This window comes from Ovis canadensis, chromosome 2 (genome assembly GCF_042477335.2).
Source record: "Ovis canadensis isolate MfBH-ARS-UI-01 breed Bighorn chromosome 2, ARS-UI_OviCan_v2, whole genome shotgun sequence".
Taxonomy (NCBI): domain Eukaryota; kingdom Metazoa; phylum Chordata; class Mammalia; order Artiodactyla; family Bovidae; genus Ovis; species Ovis canadensis.
This window is the reverse complement of record NC_091246.1, coordinates 13,343,996-13,366,739: the sequence shown is the minus strand read 5'-3', so window position 1 is coordinate 13,366,739 and position 22,744 is coordinate 13,343,996. Positions and strand designations below refer to the sequence as shown.

General features: G+C 41.0%; 1 protein-coding gene and 1 pseudogene across 7 annotated transcripts in view; one reads left to right on the top strand and one right to left on the bottom strand.

Annotated features, from left to right (window-relative positions):
• The window catches only part of PALM2AKAP2 (PALM2 and AKAP2 fusion), a 513,846-nt gene that overhangs the window by 412,877 nt on the left and 78,225 nt on the right, over positions 1–22,744 (top strand). The gene's annotated exons all lie outside the window — the stretch shown is intronic.
• LOC138434847 (U6 spliceosomal RNA) lies at positions 9,368–9,461 on the bottom strand (annotated as a pseudogene).

The window sequence follows — 22,744 nt, the reverse complement described above, 5'->3', positions numbered from 1 at the left end:
GGAAATCTCTGTGGACAGAGGAGCCTGGCGGGCTGCAGTCCATGGGGTAGCAAAGAGTTGGACACAACTGAGCACAAGAAAACTTTAAAAAATCAAATTGATAGCTTTGCTAAGTTAAATGTTTTTCTACATGGGGGTGCCCTAAGGTATTCTAGAATGTAGGTCTAGGACACACCTGACTGCTGCATTCCTCTGTTCCTGTTTGTCTGCTTGGTATTTCCTACCCAGAGGTCCATGGACTTCAAGGCAATTGAATCCATTATTACCCATGAGAAAAAAAAAAATCTGAGTCTGCCTTGCCCCAACAATAGATTTCTCTTTAAAAAAAAAAAAAGGTATTTGAGAGGAGTGGGTGCGAACAGAGGAATTTCCTCCTCCACCCTCGCTGTTGCTAAGCTGCAAGCTAATATTGTGAGAGAGAAAACCAGTCAAGGTCTCAGCTTTCCCTGCCATGCCATTTTGTAGTTTTGTTTACTAGTGTTAATGAAGCTTTCCCTCCATCATATGCTGGTTAAAGCTGACCGGTTTGTCCTTAGGTTGCCGACTAGGGAGCTTTGCTTCAATTAGCTAAAGGTGCCCAGGCCTCTCCACCCCTCCTGGAGTTCTGTTTACTCCGTGGTGTCTTTCGATCAGCTTTTCTGATCGAGAATTTATTTATTTACTCGGTCTGCTTATTTATTTACTTACTGATTTATTCAGTCTGCTGGGGTGGGTAAAGGAATATTGTGCTACCTTTAAATGTACTCATCTCTTTGCCATTACAAGTGAAAATCAAACTTGGAGATTGCTTTTGTTTATTTAAATTTGGAGGCTTTTCTTTTTGCCAAAATCTCTGGAGAAGGGTAAGGCCGTGGTGGTTGAAATACTTTTGTGGCTTTTACCGAGGGAGGATTTAGCAAGTGCATTTCCCAGGTTGGGTTTAGAATCATATTTGTTTATGTTCCAAACTTTTCCCCCCTGTAATACCATAATTTTGAGTATCAGCAGAACTGGGGGCAGATCGTATTTCATGGAATGTGTAATCCTTTGGGGTTGTATATTTTACTCAAATAAACTTTCATGATGGGTTGTCCAAATAGGATGAAGTCTCCAGCAGGTTTCACTTGGCTAATTTTGTTCTTTTCTTGCTTTCCTGATCAGACTTCTGTCCAACACCCCTTGAAGTGGGCAACTGAATAGGGTGAAAGTAAAGATTTGGAGTGATGGTGCAGTTACTGAGAGGTATTTTGGGCTTGATATTATCTGATGGTAATAATAAAGTGATATAGGAACCCCTACTTGAGCTGCCCCAGCCGTGGGTCTGGGGTGTTCTCCAGTGGTGGAGAGTACTCCTCTCTTGATTGTCTCACTTCTGGGCACCAGAAATATCAGCCCTTGGTTAACAGAGTGTAGGACGGCCCACCGTGGAAGGCCTAAGAGTACACAAACGAGAATAGAGTGTAGGAAGGAAGTTGACAGTTTTCAGGGACAGCTCGACCTAATTTGCAAACTGTTATGTTCTCTAAAGCCATAGAGTAATCCACAGACTAGTAATCCACTAGTAATCCTAGTCAAAGGGCTAGGTTGTAGGGAAAGAATCCTGTAGAACTGAGGCGTTCAGAACAACTTAATCAAGTTACTCTACCTCCCGAAGCCTTGGTTTTGCAAACTGCAAAATGGGGCTAGTGATACGTATGATTAGTGGTTTCTGTGTAGGAACCAATCCAGAGTAGCTGGCATATTGTCAATACTATGTTTTTAATAAATGTAAATTTCTCCCCTTCAACCATTCAGGATCAAGTAAGTTGCCATGTAGAAGTGTTTTGGAAACTGTGGATATTAATTATTATTTGACTCTTAGTTGACTTAAACATTTGTTTGTCCCAGGAATAGAGAAAAATGCCCTTTGATCATGAGACAGGTGCATTTTTAGTATGTTAAATCCACTGCCTATCTTTCTTGTGGCTTATTAATGTGGGTGGTTTCAACCCTTCCATATTCTCAATGGCACAGAACCTTCAGCTCTTTTAATCAAGTAGGTTCTTAGATTATCTTTACGAGGTAATCATGTGAGTGGGTCTCTGTCGGCTCCAAGTTAAATGATGTGTGCGTCTTCTTTCTGGCTTAACTCTAAAGCTGTAGGATGACTGGGAGGCACTGATGAAATGACAGCTTCCAAACAGCCTATCGGCCTCACAGAACCTGTGGCTCTGGGAAGACAAGTGAGGCAGACCTAGAATCATAATGGAGTGACTCCCCGTGGTCCCCTCACACTCACTGCTTTCCACCTAGTCTGATTTATCAGGGATGATGTGAACATGATTCAGAAATGGTTTTATGATAATTTTTTTGTGTGTGGTTGAATCATATCTGGTGGCTTTTTCCATTTTTCTAATGTTAACTGATTAGCTCAGGGAAGCCAAACTTTATTGTCCTGACTCATTGAGGGAAGCTGCTTGCTCATGAATGGGGAGACCCTGGGGAGGAAGAGGATTGGCAGGCATTCCCACCTGATGGGTATCCTGGCAAATTCCAGGGAGGGGAGCATGTGACACGACTTCCAGCGAAGTCTTAATAAAACCTTGCAGAAGACCCATTGTGGAAACACTTTCACCTGCATTAATACACCTGCGTTAATACACTCCTCTTCCCCTGAGAGGAGGCCGAGCTGACATCACCCCGTCCCATTTTGCACAATAAGAAACTGAGTCTCAGAGATGCTAAGGGAATGGCTTAGCATCCCACACTTAGATCTAATGATATTTCAGATGGATACAGAGCACCGAAGTTAGAGGAGAATGGGAAATTTAGAAAGAGGTTCTCTTTCTGCTTTAAACTTTTCTCTATTGGCTGGATAGCTTCCAAAGAGTTACAATAATTGTTTTAAAAACTAAAAATGTGTTATGTTTATTAGTCAACTTTAAGGAAATGAAAAAGGACCTAATCAATCCTTTAGTTCAGTTCAGTCACTCAGTCATGTCCAACCCTTTGCAACCCCATGGACTGCCGCATGCCAGGCTTCCCTGTCCATCATGAACTCCCAGAGCTTACTCAAACTCGTGTCCATCGAATCGGTGATGCCATCCAACCATTTCGTCTTCAGTCGTCCCCTTCTCCTTCTGCCCTCAATCTTTCCCAGCATCAGGGTCTTTTCAAATGAGTCAGTTCTTCACATCAGGTGGCCAAAGTTTTGGAGTTTCAGCTTCAGCATCAGTCCTTCCAATGAATATTCAGGACTGATTTTCTTTAGGATTGACTGGCTAGATCTCCTTGCAGTCCAAGGGACTCTCCATAGTCGTCTCCAACACCACAGTTCAAAAGCATCAATTCTTTGGCGCTCAGCTTTCTTCGCAGTCCAACTCTCACATCCATACATGACTATTGGAAAAACCGTAGCTTTGACTAGATGGACCTTTGTCAGTAAAGTAATGTCTCTGCTTTTTAGTATGCTGTCTAGGTTGGTCATAGCTTTTCTTCCAAGGAGCAAGTGTCTTTTAATTTCATGGCTGCAATCACCATCTGCAGTGATTTTGGAGCCCCAAAAGAAAAAGTCTGTCACTGTTTCCGTTGTTTCCCCATCTATTTGCCATGAAGTGATGGGACTGAATGCCACGATCTTCGTTTTCTGAATGTTGAACTTTAAGCCAACTTTTTTGCTCTCTTCTTTCACTTTCATCAAGAAGCTCTTTAGTTCCTCTTTGCTTTCTGCCACATAGGTGGTGTCATGTGCATATCTGAGGTTATTGATATTTCTCCCAGCAGTCTTGATTCCAGCTTTTGCTTCATCCAGCCTGGCATTTCTCATGATGTACTCTGCATATAGGTTAAGTAAGCAGGGTGACAATATACAGCCTTGACGTACTCCTTTCCTAGTTTGAAACCAGTCTGTTGTTCCATGTCTGGTTCTAACTGTTGCTTTGTGACCTGCATACAGATTTCTCAGGAGACAGGTAAAGTGGTCTGGTATTCCCATCTCTTTAACAATGTCCACAGTCAAAGGCTTTGGCATATTCAATAAAGTAGAAATAAATGTTTTTCTGGAATTCTCTTGCTTTTTCAATGATCTAATGGATGTTGGGAATTTGATCTCTGGTTCCTCTGCCTTTTCTAAATCCAGCTTAAACATCTGGAATTTCATGGTTAACGTTCTGTTGAAGCCTGGCTTGGAGAATTTTGAGCATTACTTTGCAAGTGTGTGAGATGAGTGCAATTGTGTGGTAGTTTGAGCATTCTTTGGCATTGCCTTTCTTTGGGATTGCAATGAAAACTGACCTTTTCCAGTCCTGTGGCCACTGCTGAGTTTTCCAAATTTGCTGACATACTGAGTGCAGCACTTTCACAGCATCATCTTTTAGGATTTGAAATAGCTCAACTGGAATTGCATCACTCTCACTAGCTTTATTCTTAGGGATGCTTCCTAAGGCCCACTTGACTTTGCATTCCAGGATGTCTGCCTCTAGGTGAGTGATCACACCATCGTGGTTATCTGGGTCATGAGGATCTTTTTTGTATAGTTCTTCTGTATATTGTTGCCGCCTCTTCTTGATAGCTTCTGCTTCTATTAGGTCCATACCTTTTCTACCCTTTATGTGCCTTTATTAGTTCAGTCCTCTCATTTTTACAGATCAGAAGACTTGTGTTGTTAAGTAATTTGCTCAGGGTGATACATAAACTGACGTGGTACAAAGTATATTTCAAAAACTTGGTAGACTAAGTGTGATTATTTAAGCTCTGTGTTCTACTAAATGCATGTTTAACTGCCTGGACTAGCCCCGATAACTCTGGCTGTACTGTTGACAGAAAGGCTCCTGACCTTTGGCTTTGGGATCTATGAGACCCGGGTGGGAACTTGGTGTTTCTTGGTACCCTCATGACCTTGGGGCACATGACCCTTCTTCCTTATATCTATTTCTTCATCTGCAAATGGGAATTATAATTCCCATCTTGCAAGGTTTGAATTAGATATTAGATGCAGTGAATTAGTAGAATCCACTGGAAATTACCATTTTTATAGATTAAGATGGTCAGGTATTAGAAATTTCATATAGTTTAATCTAAAATATAAAGGGGGCTTCGCTGATGGCTCAGTGGTGAATAACCTGCCTGCCAATGCAGGAGACTCGGGTTCAATCCCTGGATCGGGAAGATCCCCTGGAGAAGGAAATGGCAACTCACTGCAGTATGCTTGCCTGGGAAATCCAACGAACAGAGGAGCCTGGCAGACTACAATCCATGGGGTCACAAAAGAGTTGGACATGACTTAGAGACTGAAATACAACAAGAAAATATGAAGAGTCTAATAGATACTTGGTAAATAGTGACTGTTCAGCTTGTAATACAGGATGAAATAGAATTTTTATGGACATTATGGAGTGGTCCCAAATATTTTCTTTTCTTAAGGAAACTGTAAAGATGAAAATGACTCTGCATTTTCTTAAATTTTACAAGTGCCTTTGGAAAGCCTTCTTACTTGAGCACCGCCCGCACCCCCGCTCCCCCTCCCAGGACGTGTTTCATCTTTTGATGTCTTTGGCAGTTCATGGCTCAGTTGACTTTCTTCTGTTGCTCCTGGGGTCAGGTCCTATATAATTCCTCCTTCTGGTTTTCTTTCATTGATGACCAATTATTTTTAGGTTAGAAACTTTTCTGCACAGCAACTGCCCTGCCTCACTGATGCATGGAAAATGAGTATACTCTCAGGGTTTTTGGTCCTGTTATTGTTTCTTATTGGGTAAATTTTGGCTAAAATTCTATAAAATTCACTCAGATGCAGTAGTATTATGGAGTTCTAAGAACCTGTGGATGACTTTTGGGATAGATACCTGTGTTCTGGATATCGCTGTGATATTGACTGTTTTGCCTTGGACTCCATATGATTCATTTAGTAATATACAAGATCTATAAGATCATTGTAAGTAAGAAAATGCTTTCTTATGATTTTTTCTTGTCAGTATACATAGTGCAGAGAGTGGGTGGTAGGGAAACACTGAGGGCTGAGTTATTATTAGTTCATATTATTATTTCATTGTATTGTATTCCAGTTTTTTATTATCATAAATTTTCTCTGAACCAATATAACACTACATTCAGGGAAGTGTATTGCTTAATCCAGTTGATAAAAGAACTTTTAACCATGTTTCATTATAAAACCATTATGGGTGTGGGGCGGGGGTGTGTGGAGAAATAGAAAAGAAAAATGAGAAAATCTTAATCTTCATCATTTTCCATAGACTTCAACCCAATTTTCTACTCCCTAAAGTGACAGGCTATGCCTTTTTGTTTATTGTCTTTTGGATGATTAAGAAAAAGGAAGCTGACATTTGTGTAAAATTTAACTCAGTCAACAACTTCAGATGCCTGGGTGATACATGTCACTCTGCACACATTTTCAAGATTTATCTTGTTTCATTAAAACTGTAGACATGTCATCTGTTTTACTTGTCTACATAGTTTTTTTAAAAATTTAAATTCATTTATTTTAATTGGAGGCCAATTACTTTACAATATTGTATTGGTTTTGCCATACGTCAACATAAATCCGCCATGGGTATACACATGTTCCTTATTATTAGGCAACTTAGTAGTCTTATAATCTAGGTAAAAACAAGAAATAGAAGAAGTGGGAAAATTGGAAGAATAAATTCCACCACCTCCAGTGCAGCAGTAGCTGTCAGTAATACTGAAATATGAAAGGATCAAGCTGATTGAGAGCAACATGGGTTGAGAGAGAATTAGGAAATTGTCATCCTTATGTGCATGCATTTAGATGCCCTATTAAGAAACCACATCTAAGGTAGTAACATTCAAACTTTTTTCTAAAAGTTTCATCGTTTAGTTACATTTCCCAGGCGGCCACTAGAGAATGGGTTTGGGGGTGCTTGCCGGTGGTCCAAGGCCGGTGAGGACTTCTGAGGGCAGTGGTGGAGGGGGCAACAAAGAAGAGACATCTGTTCTCCCCTGACCTTTCACGCGACCCCTCCTTGGCTCCCTTCCCACCCTTCCTCCTTTTGTCTTTTTCTCCGCTGTGAGTTAGGGCAGGATTCTATGGCAGCCTTTCAAGATATGCCCTTAGCTTATGCTCTGGGAATTAACCCAGTGAATTCTTGCTTCTCGTAAATAGTAACTCATGCCCATCAGCCAGGGTGGCACATAAAAGAAACAGGCTGGGATGTCCAGGACCAGGCTGCTAGCACTGAATCAGGGCTCATTGTAGCCCCGCACTGTCTGCCTGTGTGTGAAGGACGGAGGAGAGCTGAGCTTAGACCACGAGGGCAAAAGGAGCCTCTCCATACACCCTGCAGCCATGCTGGGATGGTTTGGAGTGATGAACTCACTCTGGACCAGCTCCGCATCTTGCCCGGCAGGTCACCAAGCAGAACGGGACAGTCCCTGATTGATCAGCGGTCTCCCAAAACTGTCTTCTGCTAATTTTGGACTGTTCTAGAATCATGCCGGTGACAGAATTTGCCTATGGTATCATTTGTGAAAAAGGAAAAAAAAAATGAAGGTGGACCTGAGAGACGTGAGCTGTCCTGGGTCCTCCGTGGTCTGAGAATGGCACTAAGGGTTTGAAGGAAGGGAGGGGGATGAGGATGGGGAGGACATTGGTTGACAGAATTAGGAAACAGTCGTCCTTATGTGCAGGAGCCATGCCTTGTTTGGGGAAGCAGTGTTTATATAGCATAAGTGCTCTAGAGGTATACGGACCACCAGGAGGCATAATCCTCCATGTTGATGCCTGCCCAGATAGCCCACCTCAGAGAGCAGCCAGCTCTTAGACCTACGCTTTGATTCAATGACTCTTCCTTAAATCTTGCTCTCACCTCATGGGCTACTTAATTCATTTCCCCTCTAGAGTTTGGCCCCAACTCCACCTTGGTCGATACCACAAGTGACCCTCTTTCCTGGGCTCACCCAGCTGGCGTCCCTCTTTCATTCCTTGCTTAACTTAGCATGTCGACTTCAATGTGAGACTCTAGGAGGATTTCATTAGAAAATGGAAATCTGAGACCATCAGGAAGAGTAGAAATACATCCCTGTTTATCCTTAGGTCCAAGAATTCACATGGCAACCAACGCAAACTGTTAAGTATTGCCTTCGGAAAGATTCTACCACTGTGCTTGCCAGGTACAAGAAAGGAAAATTACAGTTGATTCTGCATTGCTCTCAGAATATCCTCATTGTAAATTTTCAAGCACAGAATGAGCCTTTGTGTAAAACTCCAAAACTTCTCTCTCTCTCTGCAAGTCCATCTTAATGACAGATTCTCTGTTCTGAGCAAGAATGCGTCATCGTCATGGCCGGTCTTATGTTTTCAGATAAACACAAAGCTTTGGGGGGGAAATGCTTAAGTAAAAAGACTAAGGGTTGATCTCCCATGGGAGTTCCTGAAGCCCCTCTCAACTGAAACGTTTGAAACAAGTCTCGTGACCTGGCCTAAGCATTGCCGTGGCTGACACATTTAGCGTGTTCTACAAAGACCTGTTTGTGATCCACAGACTTGGGTCACGGTTAGCCTAGCCTGCTTTATCTCAGTTAAAAGACTTTTGTTGAAAGAACAAACAAGGAAGTTCACATGAGTCTAGAATGTATTTTAATAAAGAGGATGTGGTACATGTATATAATGGAATACTCAGTTCAGTTGAGTTCACTCACTCAGTCGTGATCAGTCGCTCAGTCCTGTCTGACTCTTTGTGACCCCATGGACTGCCAGGCCTCCCTGTCCATCACCAACTCCCAGAGCTTGCTCAAATTCATGTCCAGTCCACCGAGTGAGTGATGTCATCCAACCATCTCATCCTCTGTCGTACCCTTTCCCTCCCACCTTCAATCTTTGCCAGCATTAGGGTCTTTTCCAGTGACTCAGTTCTTCACATCAGGTGGCCAAAGTATTGGAGCTTCAGCATCAGTCTTTCCAATGAATACTCAGGACTGATTTCCTTTAGGATGGACTGGTTGGATCTCCTTGCAGTCCAAGGGACTCTCAAGAGTCTTCTCCAACATCACAGTTCAAAAGCATCAGTTCTTCAGCGCTCAGCTTTCTTTATGGTCCAACTCTCACATCCATACATGACAACTGGAAAAACCATTGCTTTGACAATATGGACCTTTGTCAGTAAAGTAATGTCTCTGTTTTTTAATATGCTGTGTTGTTTGGTCATAGCTTTTCTTCCAAGGAGCAAGCGTCTGTTAATTTCATGGCTGCAGTCACCATCTGCAGTCATTTTGGAGCCCCCCCAAAAATTAAGTGTGTCACTGTTTCCATTGTTTCCCCATCTATTTGCCATGAAGTGATGGGGCCGGATGCCACGATCTTTTTTTTAAAATTAATTTATTTTTTAATTGAAAGATAATGACTGTACAGAATTTTGTGTTTTCTGTCAAACCTAGAAATGTGGAAAGCTTCACGAACTTGCATGTCATCTTGGGCAGGGGCCGTACTAATCTTCTCTGTATTCCAATTTAGTATATGTGTTGCACACTCTTCATTTTTTGAATGTTGAGCTTTAAGCCAACTTTTTCACTCTCCTCTTTCACTTTCATCAAGAGACTCTTTAGTTCCTCTTCACTTTCAGCTATAAGAGTGATATCATCTGCATATCTAAGGTTATTGATATTTCTCCCGGCAGTCTTGATTCCAGCTTGTGCTTCATTCACTCGGACGTTTTGCATGATGTACTCTGCATATAAGTTAAATAAGCAAGGTGACAATATACAGCCCTGGTGTGCTCCTTTCCCAACATGGAACCAGTCTGTTGTTCCATGTCTGGCTCTAACTGGAGTGGAATATTTCTCAGTTATTAAAAAGAGGGCTTTCCTGGTGGCTCAGATGGTAAAGAATCTATCTGCAATGCAGGAGACCCAGGTTTGATCCCTGGGTTGGGAAGATCTCCTGGAGAAGGGAATGGCTAACCACTCCAATATTTCTGCATGGAGAATTCCATGGACAGAGGAGCCTGGCAGGCTGTAGTCCATGGGGTCACAAAAAGCTGGACACGACTGAGCTACTAACACATTAAAAAGAATGAGGTAATGCTATTTGCATGCTGCATGGATGGACCTAGAGATTATCATACTAAATGAAATAAGTCAGAGGAGAAAAACAAATTCCATATGATATCACTTATATGTGGAATCTAAAATACAACACAAATTGAACCTATCTATGAAACAAAAATAGACTCCCCGATGTAGAGAACAGATTTGTGCTTGCCACTGGGGATGGAAATGGAGGAGGGAATGATTGGGAGTTGGGATTCAGCTCAGTTCTGTTCAGTCGCTCAGTCGTGTCCAACTCTTTGCGACCCTATGAACCGCAGCACGCCAGGACTCCCTGTCCATCACCAACTCATGTCCATTGAGTTGGTGATGCCATCCAACCATCTATCTCATCCTCTGTCTGGGATTAGCGGATGCAAACTATTATATATAGGAAGGATAAACAAGGTCCTAATGTATAGCTCAGGGAATTATATTCAGTATTCTGTGATAAACTATAATGGAAAAGAATATGAAAAAGAATGTGTCTAACTGAGTCACTTTGCTGTGCAGCAGCATCAGAAATTAACACAGCATTGTAAATCAACTATATTTCAATAAAAAAAATTTTTCAAAAAGAATGTATTTTAGATGCCAGCTCCAAGGATAAAACTAAAGGGCAAATAATATTAAGTTTTCACAGTTTCTCCAGGGACTCGGTTTCACAACCAGACATCATCGCTTCTATATAAAAAATTTTCCTTAAAAGTCTTTTCTCTGTGTAGATCCTGAAAACAATTTGGGGGGCAGGTACTATATTTCTTAAATGTAACTAGCAAATATATTATATAGATGTATTGACTTTTTTCTGAAGGAAAAATTGACTGCTACTTAGCTTAAACTTTTAACTGTCCTATTGTTCCATCAAGATATTTATATAGCTTCATGTATTTCTCCACAAAATACATATTAATTACAGAGGGAACAGAGTAAATACAAAGTGGAGGAACCTGGCAGACACCACCATAGTCACAAATTAAAATTTAACACTATCAGTAATTAGACAAGCTGACGTTGATCACCATCCAATGAAATGAGCAAGAGAAAAACAGCATCGCTTCTGTGCTCTTCCTACAAAAACCAGTGATTTGGATCTAACCATGAGAAAATATCAGATAGTGCCAAACTGAAGAGCATTCAACAAGATAACTGGCTTGTAATTTTTTTTTACACATCAAGATTATGAAAAACCAAGAAAGTGCCCCAAATTGAAGGAGACTAAAGAAGCATGAGAATTAATGCCACATGGGACCCTAGATTGAACCATTTTGTTGATAACAACATCACTGAGATAACTGTTAAAGTTTAGATGGTGGGATTCTGTCAGTGTTAATTCCATGATTTGGAAGCTGTACTGTGGCTAGGTAGGTTAAAAAAAGACAAAGCCCTTATTTTTAGGAAATGTACACTGAAGTATTAGGAATAATGAGCCTTAGGTTTACAATTGGCTCCAGTGGTTTAGAAAAAAAATTACATACACATGCATTCTAGTAATGTCTTAAGGTAACAGACATTATTGCAGGAGATGAGCTAGAAGGGGACAGTGATTTCTGCTGTCAGCCTCACAAGCTTGAGAAAGTTCTAGCTGAGGCTGGGAGTGCCAGTGTTTGCATGCACCGATCCTGTAGTCTGCCCCCGCTTTTCTGAGATTTTAGTGGAAAGTAATTTCAAATATGTTGTGAAATTTACTAGTGTGAAATTGCTGCTGTAAACAGTATTTAATCTGTTTAGGTCTTATCTTCAAATTCCTCTGACATGAAGTATTAAGCCTGTACGTAGAAGTCTTTGAAGACTAAATTAGATGTGTATGTAATTCATATAAGCTTATAATTTACCTATAATACTTGTTCTCCTGATTATCAAAATACTATAAAAACTGTAGATACACAAGAAGTATAAAACAATAAGAAGAAAATAAAGTTCAATAGAATATCACCACTCAGAAACCACAGGCCACTGGTAATATTTAGGCTTATTGATTTCTAATATATATATTTTTAAACTGTACCCATTCTTGAGATGTCTTCCTGAATATATAGTTTTTACTACAAATTCAAAAATATTAAATACCAAAAAAATACTAGTTTTATATCCTAGTGTTTTTATTCATTTTAGCATAAGCAATTTCTCATTAACAAAATTTCAGACATTTAAAAATTTTATTTATTTTTTAATTGAAGGATAATTGCTTTACAGAATTTTGTTGTTTTCTGTCAAAACTCAGAGGTTTGTCAGACATTTTTAAGTTTTTCATTTTAAAATAATTTTCAGCTTAGAAAATAGTTGCAAGACTAATATAAAGAGTTTTCATGTTGCACTCACCAGTTGTGAACATTTCTCATAGTTCAGTTCAGTTCAGTTGCTCAGTCATGTCCGACTCTTTGTGACCCCATGAATCACAGCACGCCAGGCCTCCCTGTCCATCACCAACTCCCAGAGTTTACTCAAACTCATGTCCATCAAGTTGGTGATGCCCTCCAGCCATCTCTTCCTCTGTTGTTCCCTTCTCCTCCTTCCCCCAATCCCTCCCAGCATCAGGGTCTTTTCCAGTGAGTCAACTCTTCACATGAGATGGCCAAAGTATTGGAGTTTCAGCTTCACCATCCGTCCTTCCAATGAACACCCAGGACTAATCTCCTTTAGAATGGACTGGTTGGATCTCCTTGCAGTCCAAGGGACTCTCAAGAGTCTTTTCCAACACCACAGATCAAAAACATCAATTCTTCAGTGCTCAGCTTTCTTCACAGTCCAACTCTCACAACCATACATGACCACTGGAAGAACCATAGCTTTAACTAGATGGACCTTTGTTGGCAAAATAATGTCTCTGCTTTTGAATATGCTGTCTAGGTTGGTCGTAACTTTCCTTCCAAGGAATAAGCATCTTTTAATTTCATGGCCGCAATCACCATCTGCAGTGATTTTGGAGCCCTCCCCAAAAAAGTCTGACACTGTTTCCCCATCTATTTGCCATGGAGTGATGGGACCAGATGCCATGATCTTAGTTTTCTGAATGTTGAGCTTTAAGCCAGCTTTTTCATAGTTACTTTGTCTTCATGTTCATGTATATGTGAATTTACATATATAATGTATTATTATACATATTTGGGAGTTTGTGGCTCAGATGGTAAAGAATCTGCTGGTCTATGGGGGAGATCCAGGTTAGATTCCTGGGTCAGGAAGATCCCTTGGAGAAGGAAATGGCAATCCACTCCAGTAGTCTTGCCTAAAGAATTCCATGGACAGATCAGCCTGGTGGCTATAGTCCATGGGGTCGCAAAGAGACACAACTGAGTGACTATTTTTTTTAGTACAGATTTAGATATTAGTTTTAATATTCCTTTTTCTGAACCATTTAAAAATAAGTTGCAGACCTCATGCTCTTTTATGCTATTTTATATAATCAAAGTTTGAAAATTCAAGAAATTTGATATTGATACAAACTAATATATAAACTCCATTTTTATATATTCTTAATTTTTCTCCAAAATGCCCTTAATAGCAATATATATATTTTTTTTTTACCTCAAAACCAGGATCCAATTCAGGGTCATTTAGATGTCGTGTCACCTTAGCCTCTTTTCATCAAGAAAAGTTTTTCAGCCCTTTTCTTGACATTGACATTTGTGAAGAGTACAGGCAGTGTCCCCTACACATGGTCACAGTACAAAACATTCTGTTGAAATTTATTTAGATAATGGTTTATGTTGGGTGGTTTGGTGGCTTCCAGATGTTTGCCTTTATAAATAATATTGCAGTGAACAGCCTTATACTTAAAGCTTTTGTAAGCATTCCTCATTATTTTTGTCTAATGAAATCCTGGAAATGAAAATGCTGGGTAAATTACCCTCTAATAAGAAAAAAAAAATAAAACTGCTTGGTTTCTTTTTTTAATAAAAGAAAAGAAAATGCTGGGTAAATTGGCTTGGGTATGAACGTGTTTCCAAATTGCTTTCCAGAAGAATGAAAAGGACAATAAAAAACCACATGGGTACCTATGGAATATATTTTATGTTGTTAATGTTTTGTAAGTTTTCTCTTACATTTCTGTTAGATGGGCTGTGTTACATAAGAATGCAAGGTACTAAATTACGTGCACATGTTTAGAAGTATAGAGAAGACAGCGTCACCAAAGCTGCTTCTGAGTGTGTAGGCAAGCCAGTTGTTCTGGGTTGCTTGTTCATTTGAAACTGATCGTGGCTTCTATTGAGGTAAGATGCCTGTATCTTTGTTGGGCCTCCCTTCCACTGCCTGTATAGATAAAGCTTGAATGTTTATTGTATGGGCAGTTCTTAACATTTAGCACATGAGTAAGGTGAAGACTCCGCCTGCAATGTGGGAGATCTGGGTCTGATCCCTGGGTTGGGAAGATCTCTTAGAGAAAGGAAGGGCTACCCACTCCAGTATTCTGGCCTGGAGAATTCCATGAACTGGTGCATGGGGTCGCAGCGAGTCGGACACGACTGAGCTTCACTTGCACTTTCAAGGCAGTCCTACAGACAGTATGAAGGCACTTGTCTCAGAAATAAGGCTGCTGGGCCTTTGTTCTGTGAAGTGGATAGATTTGGTGGCGAGCCCTCCGTCAGTTTTGAGAAACAGTGTTCTTGGTAATTAACAACATAAACTCTGGAGTCTGATGCTTGGGTTTGAGTCTTACCTTACCACTTACTGTGTAACAATGGGCAATCCCTTAACCTCTCTGAGCCTTGATTCCTTTGTCTGTAAGGGGGATCATAGTGGTACCCATCTAATAGGGTAGTTGTGTGGACTAGATGAAATAACACATAGAGAGCTCCTAGCGGGGCTCATTCTAAGCCCGAATTCAGTGTTCACTTTTATGCTTATTGTGACCTTACGTTCACCTTGCGGCTGTGCTATGCAGTGGCAAAATCACTTTCACATCTTGTGAAGTAGGTAAGGCAGGTATTAGTTCTTCCCTTAGATAGATGGGCAATCCCAGGCTTAGAAACTGAGCTGTGAGCTGCCAAAGCTGTGTGTGTGAGGCTGGGAGGACATCTCTGTTCTCTAACTCACAGGTCAGGGCCCTTGTTCCTGAGATCTGCTTCCTGTTTCATAACTCTACCCGGAAGTCCAAACGTGTTTGGGCAAATGTTGAATCAACCCTAGGATATGTCTTGATATAGCCCAGGCACCAGCAAACGTTTCTGTAAAGAGCAGGCAGTAAATATTTTAGGCTTTGCTGGCCATGTGGTCCATGTTGCAATTACAGACCTCTGCTCTGCCTTTAGAACTTGAAAACTGCCACAGACAATATGTAAATAAAAGGGCGTGGCTTTGTTCCAATAAAATGGCATTTACAAGAACCCGTGGCAGCCAGATTTAGTTCCTGCATGGGCAGTTTTTTCTTGATCAACCCCTGATTTAGACAGTCAGTACACTTCCGGAGATGGTGGTAGGGGAAGGGGATTTCATTATGTTGGCCACATAAGAATCGTTTTTGAATCCTTGGATATCTTGAGAAAGGCACCAGTGGCTTAGGCCTGGCACTTAGTAGGTACATTGAGTGCATGCGTGCAAACGTGCTAAGTTGCTTCAGTTTTGTCTGACTCTTTGAGACCCCGTGGACTACAGCCCATCAGGCTCCTCTGTCCATGGGATTCTCCAAGGAAGAATACTGGAGTGGGTTGACATGCCCTCCTCCAGGGGCCAGGGATGGCACCTGAGTCTCTTATGTCTCCTTCATTTGCAGGTGAGATCTTTACCACTAGGGCCACCGCTGCTTGGCAAATACAATGAGAATTTCTTCTATCAGCTCATATTTTCCTATGGAGAATTTTTTGAAAGTTGTATATGCCTATATTTTTAAAAAGATCATGGTATATTTAGCATCTGTGAATTTTTAATTTTGTTTTTGCAGCATGTCATTCTGAAATGACATAAAAAGCAGATTGGGAAAAGAATTCTTATCTGCAAATTTATGCAAAAATTTGTTTTAGATATTCATAGTACTAGGTATCAGTTGGCTGTTTGATTTTCATTCTCTTGCAGTGACGGTGATTTTTAATAAAAACTTTCCTTGGGGATTTAGACTGCTTTTGTTTTAATTAGAAGACTATCTCATTTGCACTCTTATACTATTGTTGACTCAAATAATTTAAAAAGTAAGGGCTGAAGACACATTTGTTCTTTCAAAAGTAAACAACTACTCTGTGACAGAGATAAGAACCAGCTTGTGGATACACATGGGGTTTGCTCCGAGAATATTTCTTGTGGTGTGGAAAATGGTAGTGGCGGCCTCTTGACCCTCAGGCCAGTGCACTTATTTGTATTTGATCCATGAGAGCAACCCCTTATGACAACTTGTTTTAGGAAATTTGCATACTTAATTTGAAATATTTCCCTGGGCAGTCCAACCATGGCTGAATAAAGAGGTTTGCTTTTAAAATCAGTGCTTTGTTGCCTTCAATGATTGTTCTGTATCAGCCTGCCAAGATTTATTATTTCCCGTTTGTAGAATTTGATGGAAGTCTCACAGAATCTCCTAGCTACGGTCAGCATTTCATCTGAAAGGCAGCGAATAATACCTTCCTGTTGTACAGCAGGGAGTGAAAACATGTAGCTTTTTAAAATTTTATTTTTGGCCATGCGACTTGTGGGATCTTAGTTCCCTGACTGGGGCTTAAACCTGTGCCCCCTGCAGTGGAAGCTTAAAGTCCTAGACTTTAAGCCACTAGACTGCCAGGAAATTCCTCTGTGTAGCTTATTTTAATCTTCACACTGAGATGTTAGGTTAATTATCAGTTTCTTTTGGTTTTCCCGCGAGGAATCGTATGGAAAAGACTTGGACAGAATCACTGTGGTCTGGCTGTTGGATGGACAGCTTGTCCTGCTCCGTTTTAAGGGGACGCACAGCACTGATCTGTGCGTGTCTCTGTTCTTGTTGCCTACGGAGAGAGATAGATGGCGACTTGGATTGGGAGGTTGAGGTTTCCTATCTCTAAAGTCCCTTTCGTCTCCCTCTCTTCGTCATTCAGTTTCATGAACCTAACATTCTGACAGCTACCATATGCAAGGCACTGTGCTAGGCAGCCCTGGGGACTGAAGCACGTAAGTCATCACTAGTGTTAACCTGCTGTGTCCCAGAAGGCAGACCAGTGGTAGTCACTGACATCCTGGCAGGCAAGGTCTTCAGTGGCTTCTGTTTTTAGAAAAGAAAAAGACAAGTGGAGGTGGGGTGGGGTGGGGAAGTCATATAATCCATCAGTTTTCATTTTTACATTTTATACCAGTAAGAAAAGGTTCTGTAGAAGTTGCCAAGAAGATTGACAGTTTTAGATAATCAAAATCATAGAGATGTGATGTCAGCTAGAGTAAGAGATGGGAGCACAGTGTAGCCTATCTGCTTAGCACACATAGGGGTTATGATTGCACGTGGGAAGCGTGTATTTAGAGCACTGTCTTCCCCAGTCATTTTTCTGATCCCTCTGTCTGCAAAAGCTGTGCTCGCTGGTAACTTAGAACAAATCGCATAGGCTGAATATTGAAAGTATTTTGAGCTCAGGAAACCAGTAAACAGAAAGTTTAACAGTCTGTGGTTGTGTTATTTTGTATCTTTCCAGAGATGAAATGGAAGGTACATTGAAAAAAGAAGTGAATGCAACCTGCTATATAGCACAAAGAATTATACTCAATATTTTATAACTTATAAGGGAAAAGAATCTGAAAGCTTTTATATTTATTTATGTATCTGAATCACTGCTGTACACCTGAAACTAACAGGACTGCAGTAGAAGTGCAGAGACCTAATCACTGAACTGCCAGGGAGTTCTTCGTATACAACACTGTAACTCAATTATACTTCAGTTTTTAAAAGGGACTAACATTTAAAAAATAACTGAAAAATAAAGTGAATGCAATAAGTAGAAAGAAATACTGCTTCAACCCGGTGACATGCAGAAAGTGCTTTGGGAGTGTTGCAGAAAGACTGTGTACCTTTTAATAAATAAGAAAAGGTGATTCTTGCGACACTCTATTTAGTTACTTTTCCAAAGCCTTCTAGAAGATATCTGTTTTGGAAAATCAACCATACTAGCTTAGGTTGAAGGTTTTCCTCTTGATGGAAAGTAATGAAGCCAGTGATACTTTTCTCAGGGGAAACATAGATTACTTGCATGAGAGCATTTCATCGAAAATTACTGTCATTTGCATTTGGAGGTTCACATTGTTAAAAAGAGAAATTTTGGAAAGGCAAGGGTGGACTAGAACTGCGGCTTGTATGTTGCCTGTAATCATATATTCCTTTTCTTAGGAACCTGTTTTTCTTAGTGGATTATGTTCTTAAAATAGAGCATACCACATTTACTACCTGGCTTGGCGGGGCACAGCATTTGTTTACAGTTTGGGCTTATGGTCTGTGGACATGAACCTTTTCACAGACAATCCCAGGACTGAAAGGGCTCTTAAAGGTCAGCTAGTCCAGTCCCAGCATCCCCTTCCCAAGCGGTCTCTCTGCCAACAACCGGAGCCTGATTTTCCAGTGGTCATCCAGGCTTTGTTTGGACAGTGCCCTGGTGACAGAATATCCTCCCCTGTATGAACTGAAACCTCGCATTGGCTTCTCTTCTTGTGCTTCATCAGTGTGGGGAGTTTCACTGAGTCTGTGCAGTTCGGATATTAGAGATCTGAGGGAACGTTTTCATGCTCCAACCCACCCAGCCTTCTCCATCGTGGCCCCCTTCTTCCATCTGTATTCATTTGGTAGCTAAAGCCCTCTGCCACCAACCTTAACCTTCTTAACATATGGAATCAAGAAAGGAACCTGTGTCCTACTCTCGAATATCACTTCTCTGGCTCTTGGTTTTACGCTTTTGTTAGTACAGCCAAAGGTAATATCGTAATATGGGAGGGTCAGACTCTAAAGGGAGGAGCATTGTGTGGTAAATAAGGAACCCCTGGAATCACTCATGAAGTACAATCTATAGAAGAAACACAAGGCTTTGTGTCTGTAGCCCTTAAAATAATTCTTATTATCCTAAGGTTTGAAACTGCTGATCTGCCCTAAAGAATGGAATTGTTAAAAAAAATCTTATCTGCAAAAGACTTCTGCATAACAAGAGGGGACTGAACTCCTGCATCGCCTTTGCTCCCAACCAAACAAAACCTTTCAAAGGGAGATATTATTGTACTTTATTGTGGTAAAATGTGTAACATCAAATTTCCCATGTTAACCATTTTGAAGTGTACAGTTTAGTAGTAAATACATTCTCATTGTTATACAAGCATCACTACCATCCTTTTCTAGAACTTTCTCATCTTTTCAAACTGAAGCTCTGTATCCATTATATTCAGATTCCCTATCCCTCTCTCCCTCCAGCCCCTGGCAACCATCAGCTCCTTTCTGTGCCCTATGAGTTTGACTCCTCCAAGTCCCGCGTGTAGCTAGAATCACTGGTATTTGTCCTTTGTCCTGGCTTCTTTCACTTAAGGCAATTTTTGTGAAGGCATAAATCCACAAGCATGAGGACAACAGGGAAGGAGAAGATAGGAATACAGTTTTGGGCACCAAGGTGAAGGAGACGTATAGTTAAAATAGGAGGCCTGGTCTGTTTTGCAGTCTTCATATGAAATATTTGGCTCTCAGCCTTCCCAAAAGGCAGCTTAGGATCCTATCAGGTCTGCAGAGCTTCGTGTTTTTTTATTAATTATGTGTCTGCTTTCGGTCCTCCAAAGTTTTATTTAAGAATTCATTGGTGGCAAAGAGAAGATCCTATCGTCTTCCAGGGGTTAAAAAAAAAGTTGATCACACGCAAAGATCAGGGATGGGTCTTCACATCTCAACAGCAACGCTGGCAGTTAGAAGGCTATGGAGCACTGCCTTCAATAGTCTGGAGGAAAATAAAAGCTAGAACTGTCTATCCAGCCAAACTCTGAATCAAGTGTGAGAGTAGAATAATGCCATTGTCAGACACACACGTGTTTCAGGAACCAGCTGGAGGGAGGTGGTTCACTGCAGTAAAAGAGTAAACCAGGAGAGAGAGCTACAAGTGAAGCAGGAAATAGGAGATCCGGCATGAACGAGGCAAAGGAAGTTTCTAGAAGCTGCCTGTGGGAACTCGCAGCTCTGCTCCCAAAATGTGTCAGCAGACTCAGGAAGTGATTTCTTTCCCAAGGTGGAATTAATAGAATATCTGATAAAGATATGGTTAAAATTTGGGGCTTGAACTACTGAGAAATATATAAAATACTAAGTAAAGGGGGCAAAGGATTATTATCAATTTTGGAGAAAACAGTAAGATATTCAGAAAAGTCATCATACTTTACCACATGGCTCACCTAAAAGTAGTGTTATGTAATCATGATAATATTGATCTTTAAAATTTTCAGTATAATTATACTGGAAGGATGGGCTTCCCTGATGGCTTAGATGGTAAAGAATCCACCTGCCAACACAGGAGAGACAGGAGACATGGGTTTGACCCCTGGGTCTCAGGAAGATCCCCTGGAGAAGGTAAGGGCAACCCACTCCCGTATTCTCACCTGTAAAATCCCATAGACAGAGGAGCCTGGCAGGCTGCAGTCCATGAGGTCACAAAGAGTCAGACGCCGACTGATCAACTGAGCACATAGTAGGAAAGCATAGTAGGGACATGGGAAAGGTACGCTTATGTGGTGGGGACATAGATCCTTATTTTCTGTGTCGGGAAGTCAATAAATAGTGCCAGCAACTGAGAAACTGCAAAGAAGCTATCTAAAACTGTTATCGAAAATTATCGAAAAGAAGTTAAAACGTTTACTTCCTGGGAGAAAGAATTAGAAGGGAGTGGAGGGATGGAGTTAAGGCATTGAATAAAATCCATAGAACTATTAGGCACTTTAAATCATGTGCTTATATAACTGTAATAAAATAGTGACTAAAATTATAGTGAGTATGGAGAGAGGTACGGGAGGATATGCTCCAGTAAAACAAGGGAGCAAATTTAAAAAGCGGGCAGCGTACAAAAAAACCAGGGATCCTGCAAGGTGAAGCCTAGCCATCAACCAGGCAAGAGAGGAGCAGGAGGTTGAAGAGCTGTGGAACACAGTGAAGTGGATACATTTTCTGATCCACTCAGCTGTTTAGCAGATGCTATTGGGAGGCTTTACAGAACTTCTGGAATTGTGGGAAGAGTTCCACATTTCACATGACTCTAGTAATGTGAAGACTGAGGAAGGATTAAACAAAATTTGTGAAGTAAATAAAAATATCGGGAGACCAAGTACGAGGGAAGTCAATGGATGTTTAAAACTGATAAATAAGCAAACTAAGGGGTGGGATATGGGAGGGAAATTCAAGAGGGAGGGGGCATATGTATACCTATGGCTGATGCATAGTAATGTAAAGCAGAGGCCAACACAATATTGTCAAGCAATCATCCTCCAACCGAAAATAAATTTAAATATAAAACAGCAACGTAAGATAAACATATAGAAGAGTTTGGCAAATAACGTAAGAAATAACTCTAAAGAGTTGACTGTCATACAAGACTAAGGGATGGGAGGCAGTGAATCAACTTTTTGAACTTTAAAAACCATGTGCCTTTTTATCTAATGAAGATAAAAAATATTTAAAAATAGCAAAAAGGAAAGCAATCACTATGCAGCTGTGTGGGCAGTGTAAAGGATCTTTAGTCTCGTTAAGAGGTGTGTTTATTATTGTGACTATTGAAGGAGATTGTGTTTGGAAGAGTACCTAGCACACAGTCAGCTCTCAATAAGTAGATCTATTTATCTAAGTAGACGAATTTGCATCTGAAGCAACCAGTCCCACTTAGAGACAGTCCTTTGCAAAGCTCTAGAGAATAACTTGGCCATTTCTTGACCTTCCAAGATGGTGCCTCTTGCTGGGCGGATTATCCCTGTCATACCATGGTCAGGCCCGTGACCCCCATAGATGTGTGTGTTTGCATGCACATGCCTTAGGCTGTAAAGTCAGTCCAAAGGCTGTGACTGCATCAGCCTGCCTTGGCCGCCTGTCTTTTGGCCCACTAGACAGTATCAGGCTTCTGGACACACCGGCAGTATTTTCCATACCCTGTGCTACATAGTATATATGTATCAAGTGTCGCACTCCTTTCCAATTCTTTCACTACCAATACATCTCTAGGATCATGAAGATCATTAAAGAGCAGATAGTCATTTCATCCTTCTCCTTAAAGTCCCTTGCCCATTGCCCTAAGAATAAAACCCAATCCTGGGCATTCAAGGCCTGTGTGATCTGTGATGTCATCCTCCACCCATTTCTCTAGTCTTATTTCTTGTTACCCTTTACACACCAGTAAAACTAGAGTGTTTACAGCTCTGTAACAATAGTTTGCCATTGCACACCTAAGTATCTTGGCTCTTGCTATTCTTCCTGCCTGGAAGAGCCATTCCCCAGTAACCTGTTATATCTAACTAACCCATACCACTATGGCACCCCTAACTCTATCCCCCTCAAGATTTAGATTAATCAAATCTTCCTCCAGGAAGCCTTCCCTGACTACCCCAGACTGAGTGAAGTATCTCCTTTCCTTCTGTGCTTTCATCCAAGCCCCCTCACGGAGTCTCAGAGGTAATGCATCGTCTTAGTATTGCTGATGTGTCCTTTTCTTCCAGAGGAGGTGAGCACCCACAGGATGGGGGGTCCTGTCTGTCTTGATCAGCACCCTATGCTCAGTAGCTGACACAGCTCATTCCCACAAGAACTGGCGCTAATGATGTGGGTCTTCAGGGTTGCAGACATTTCGTC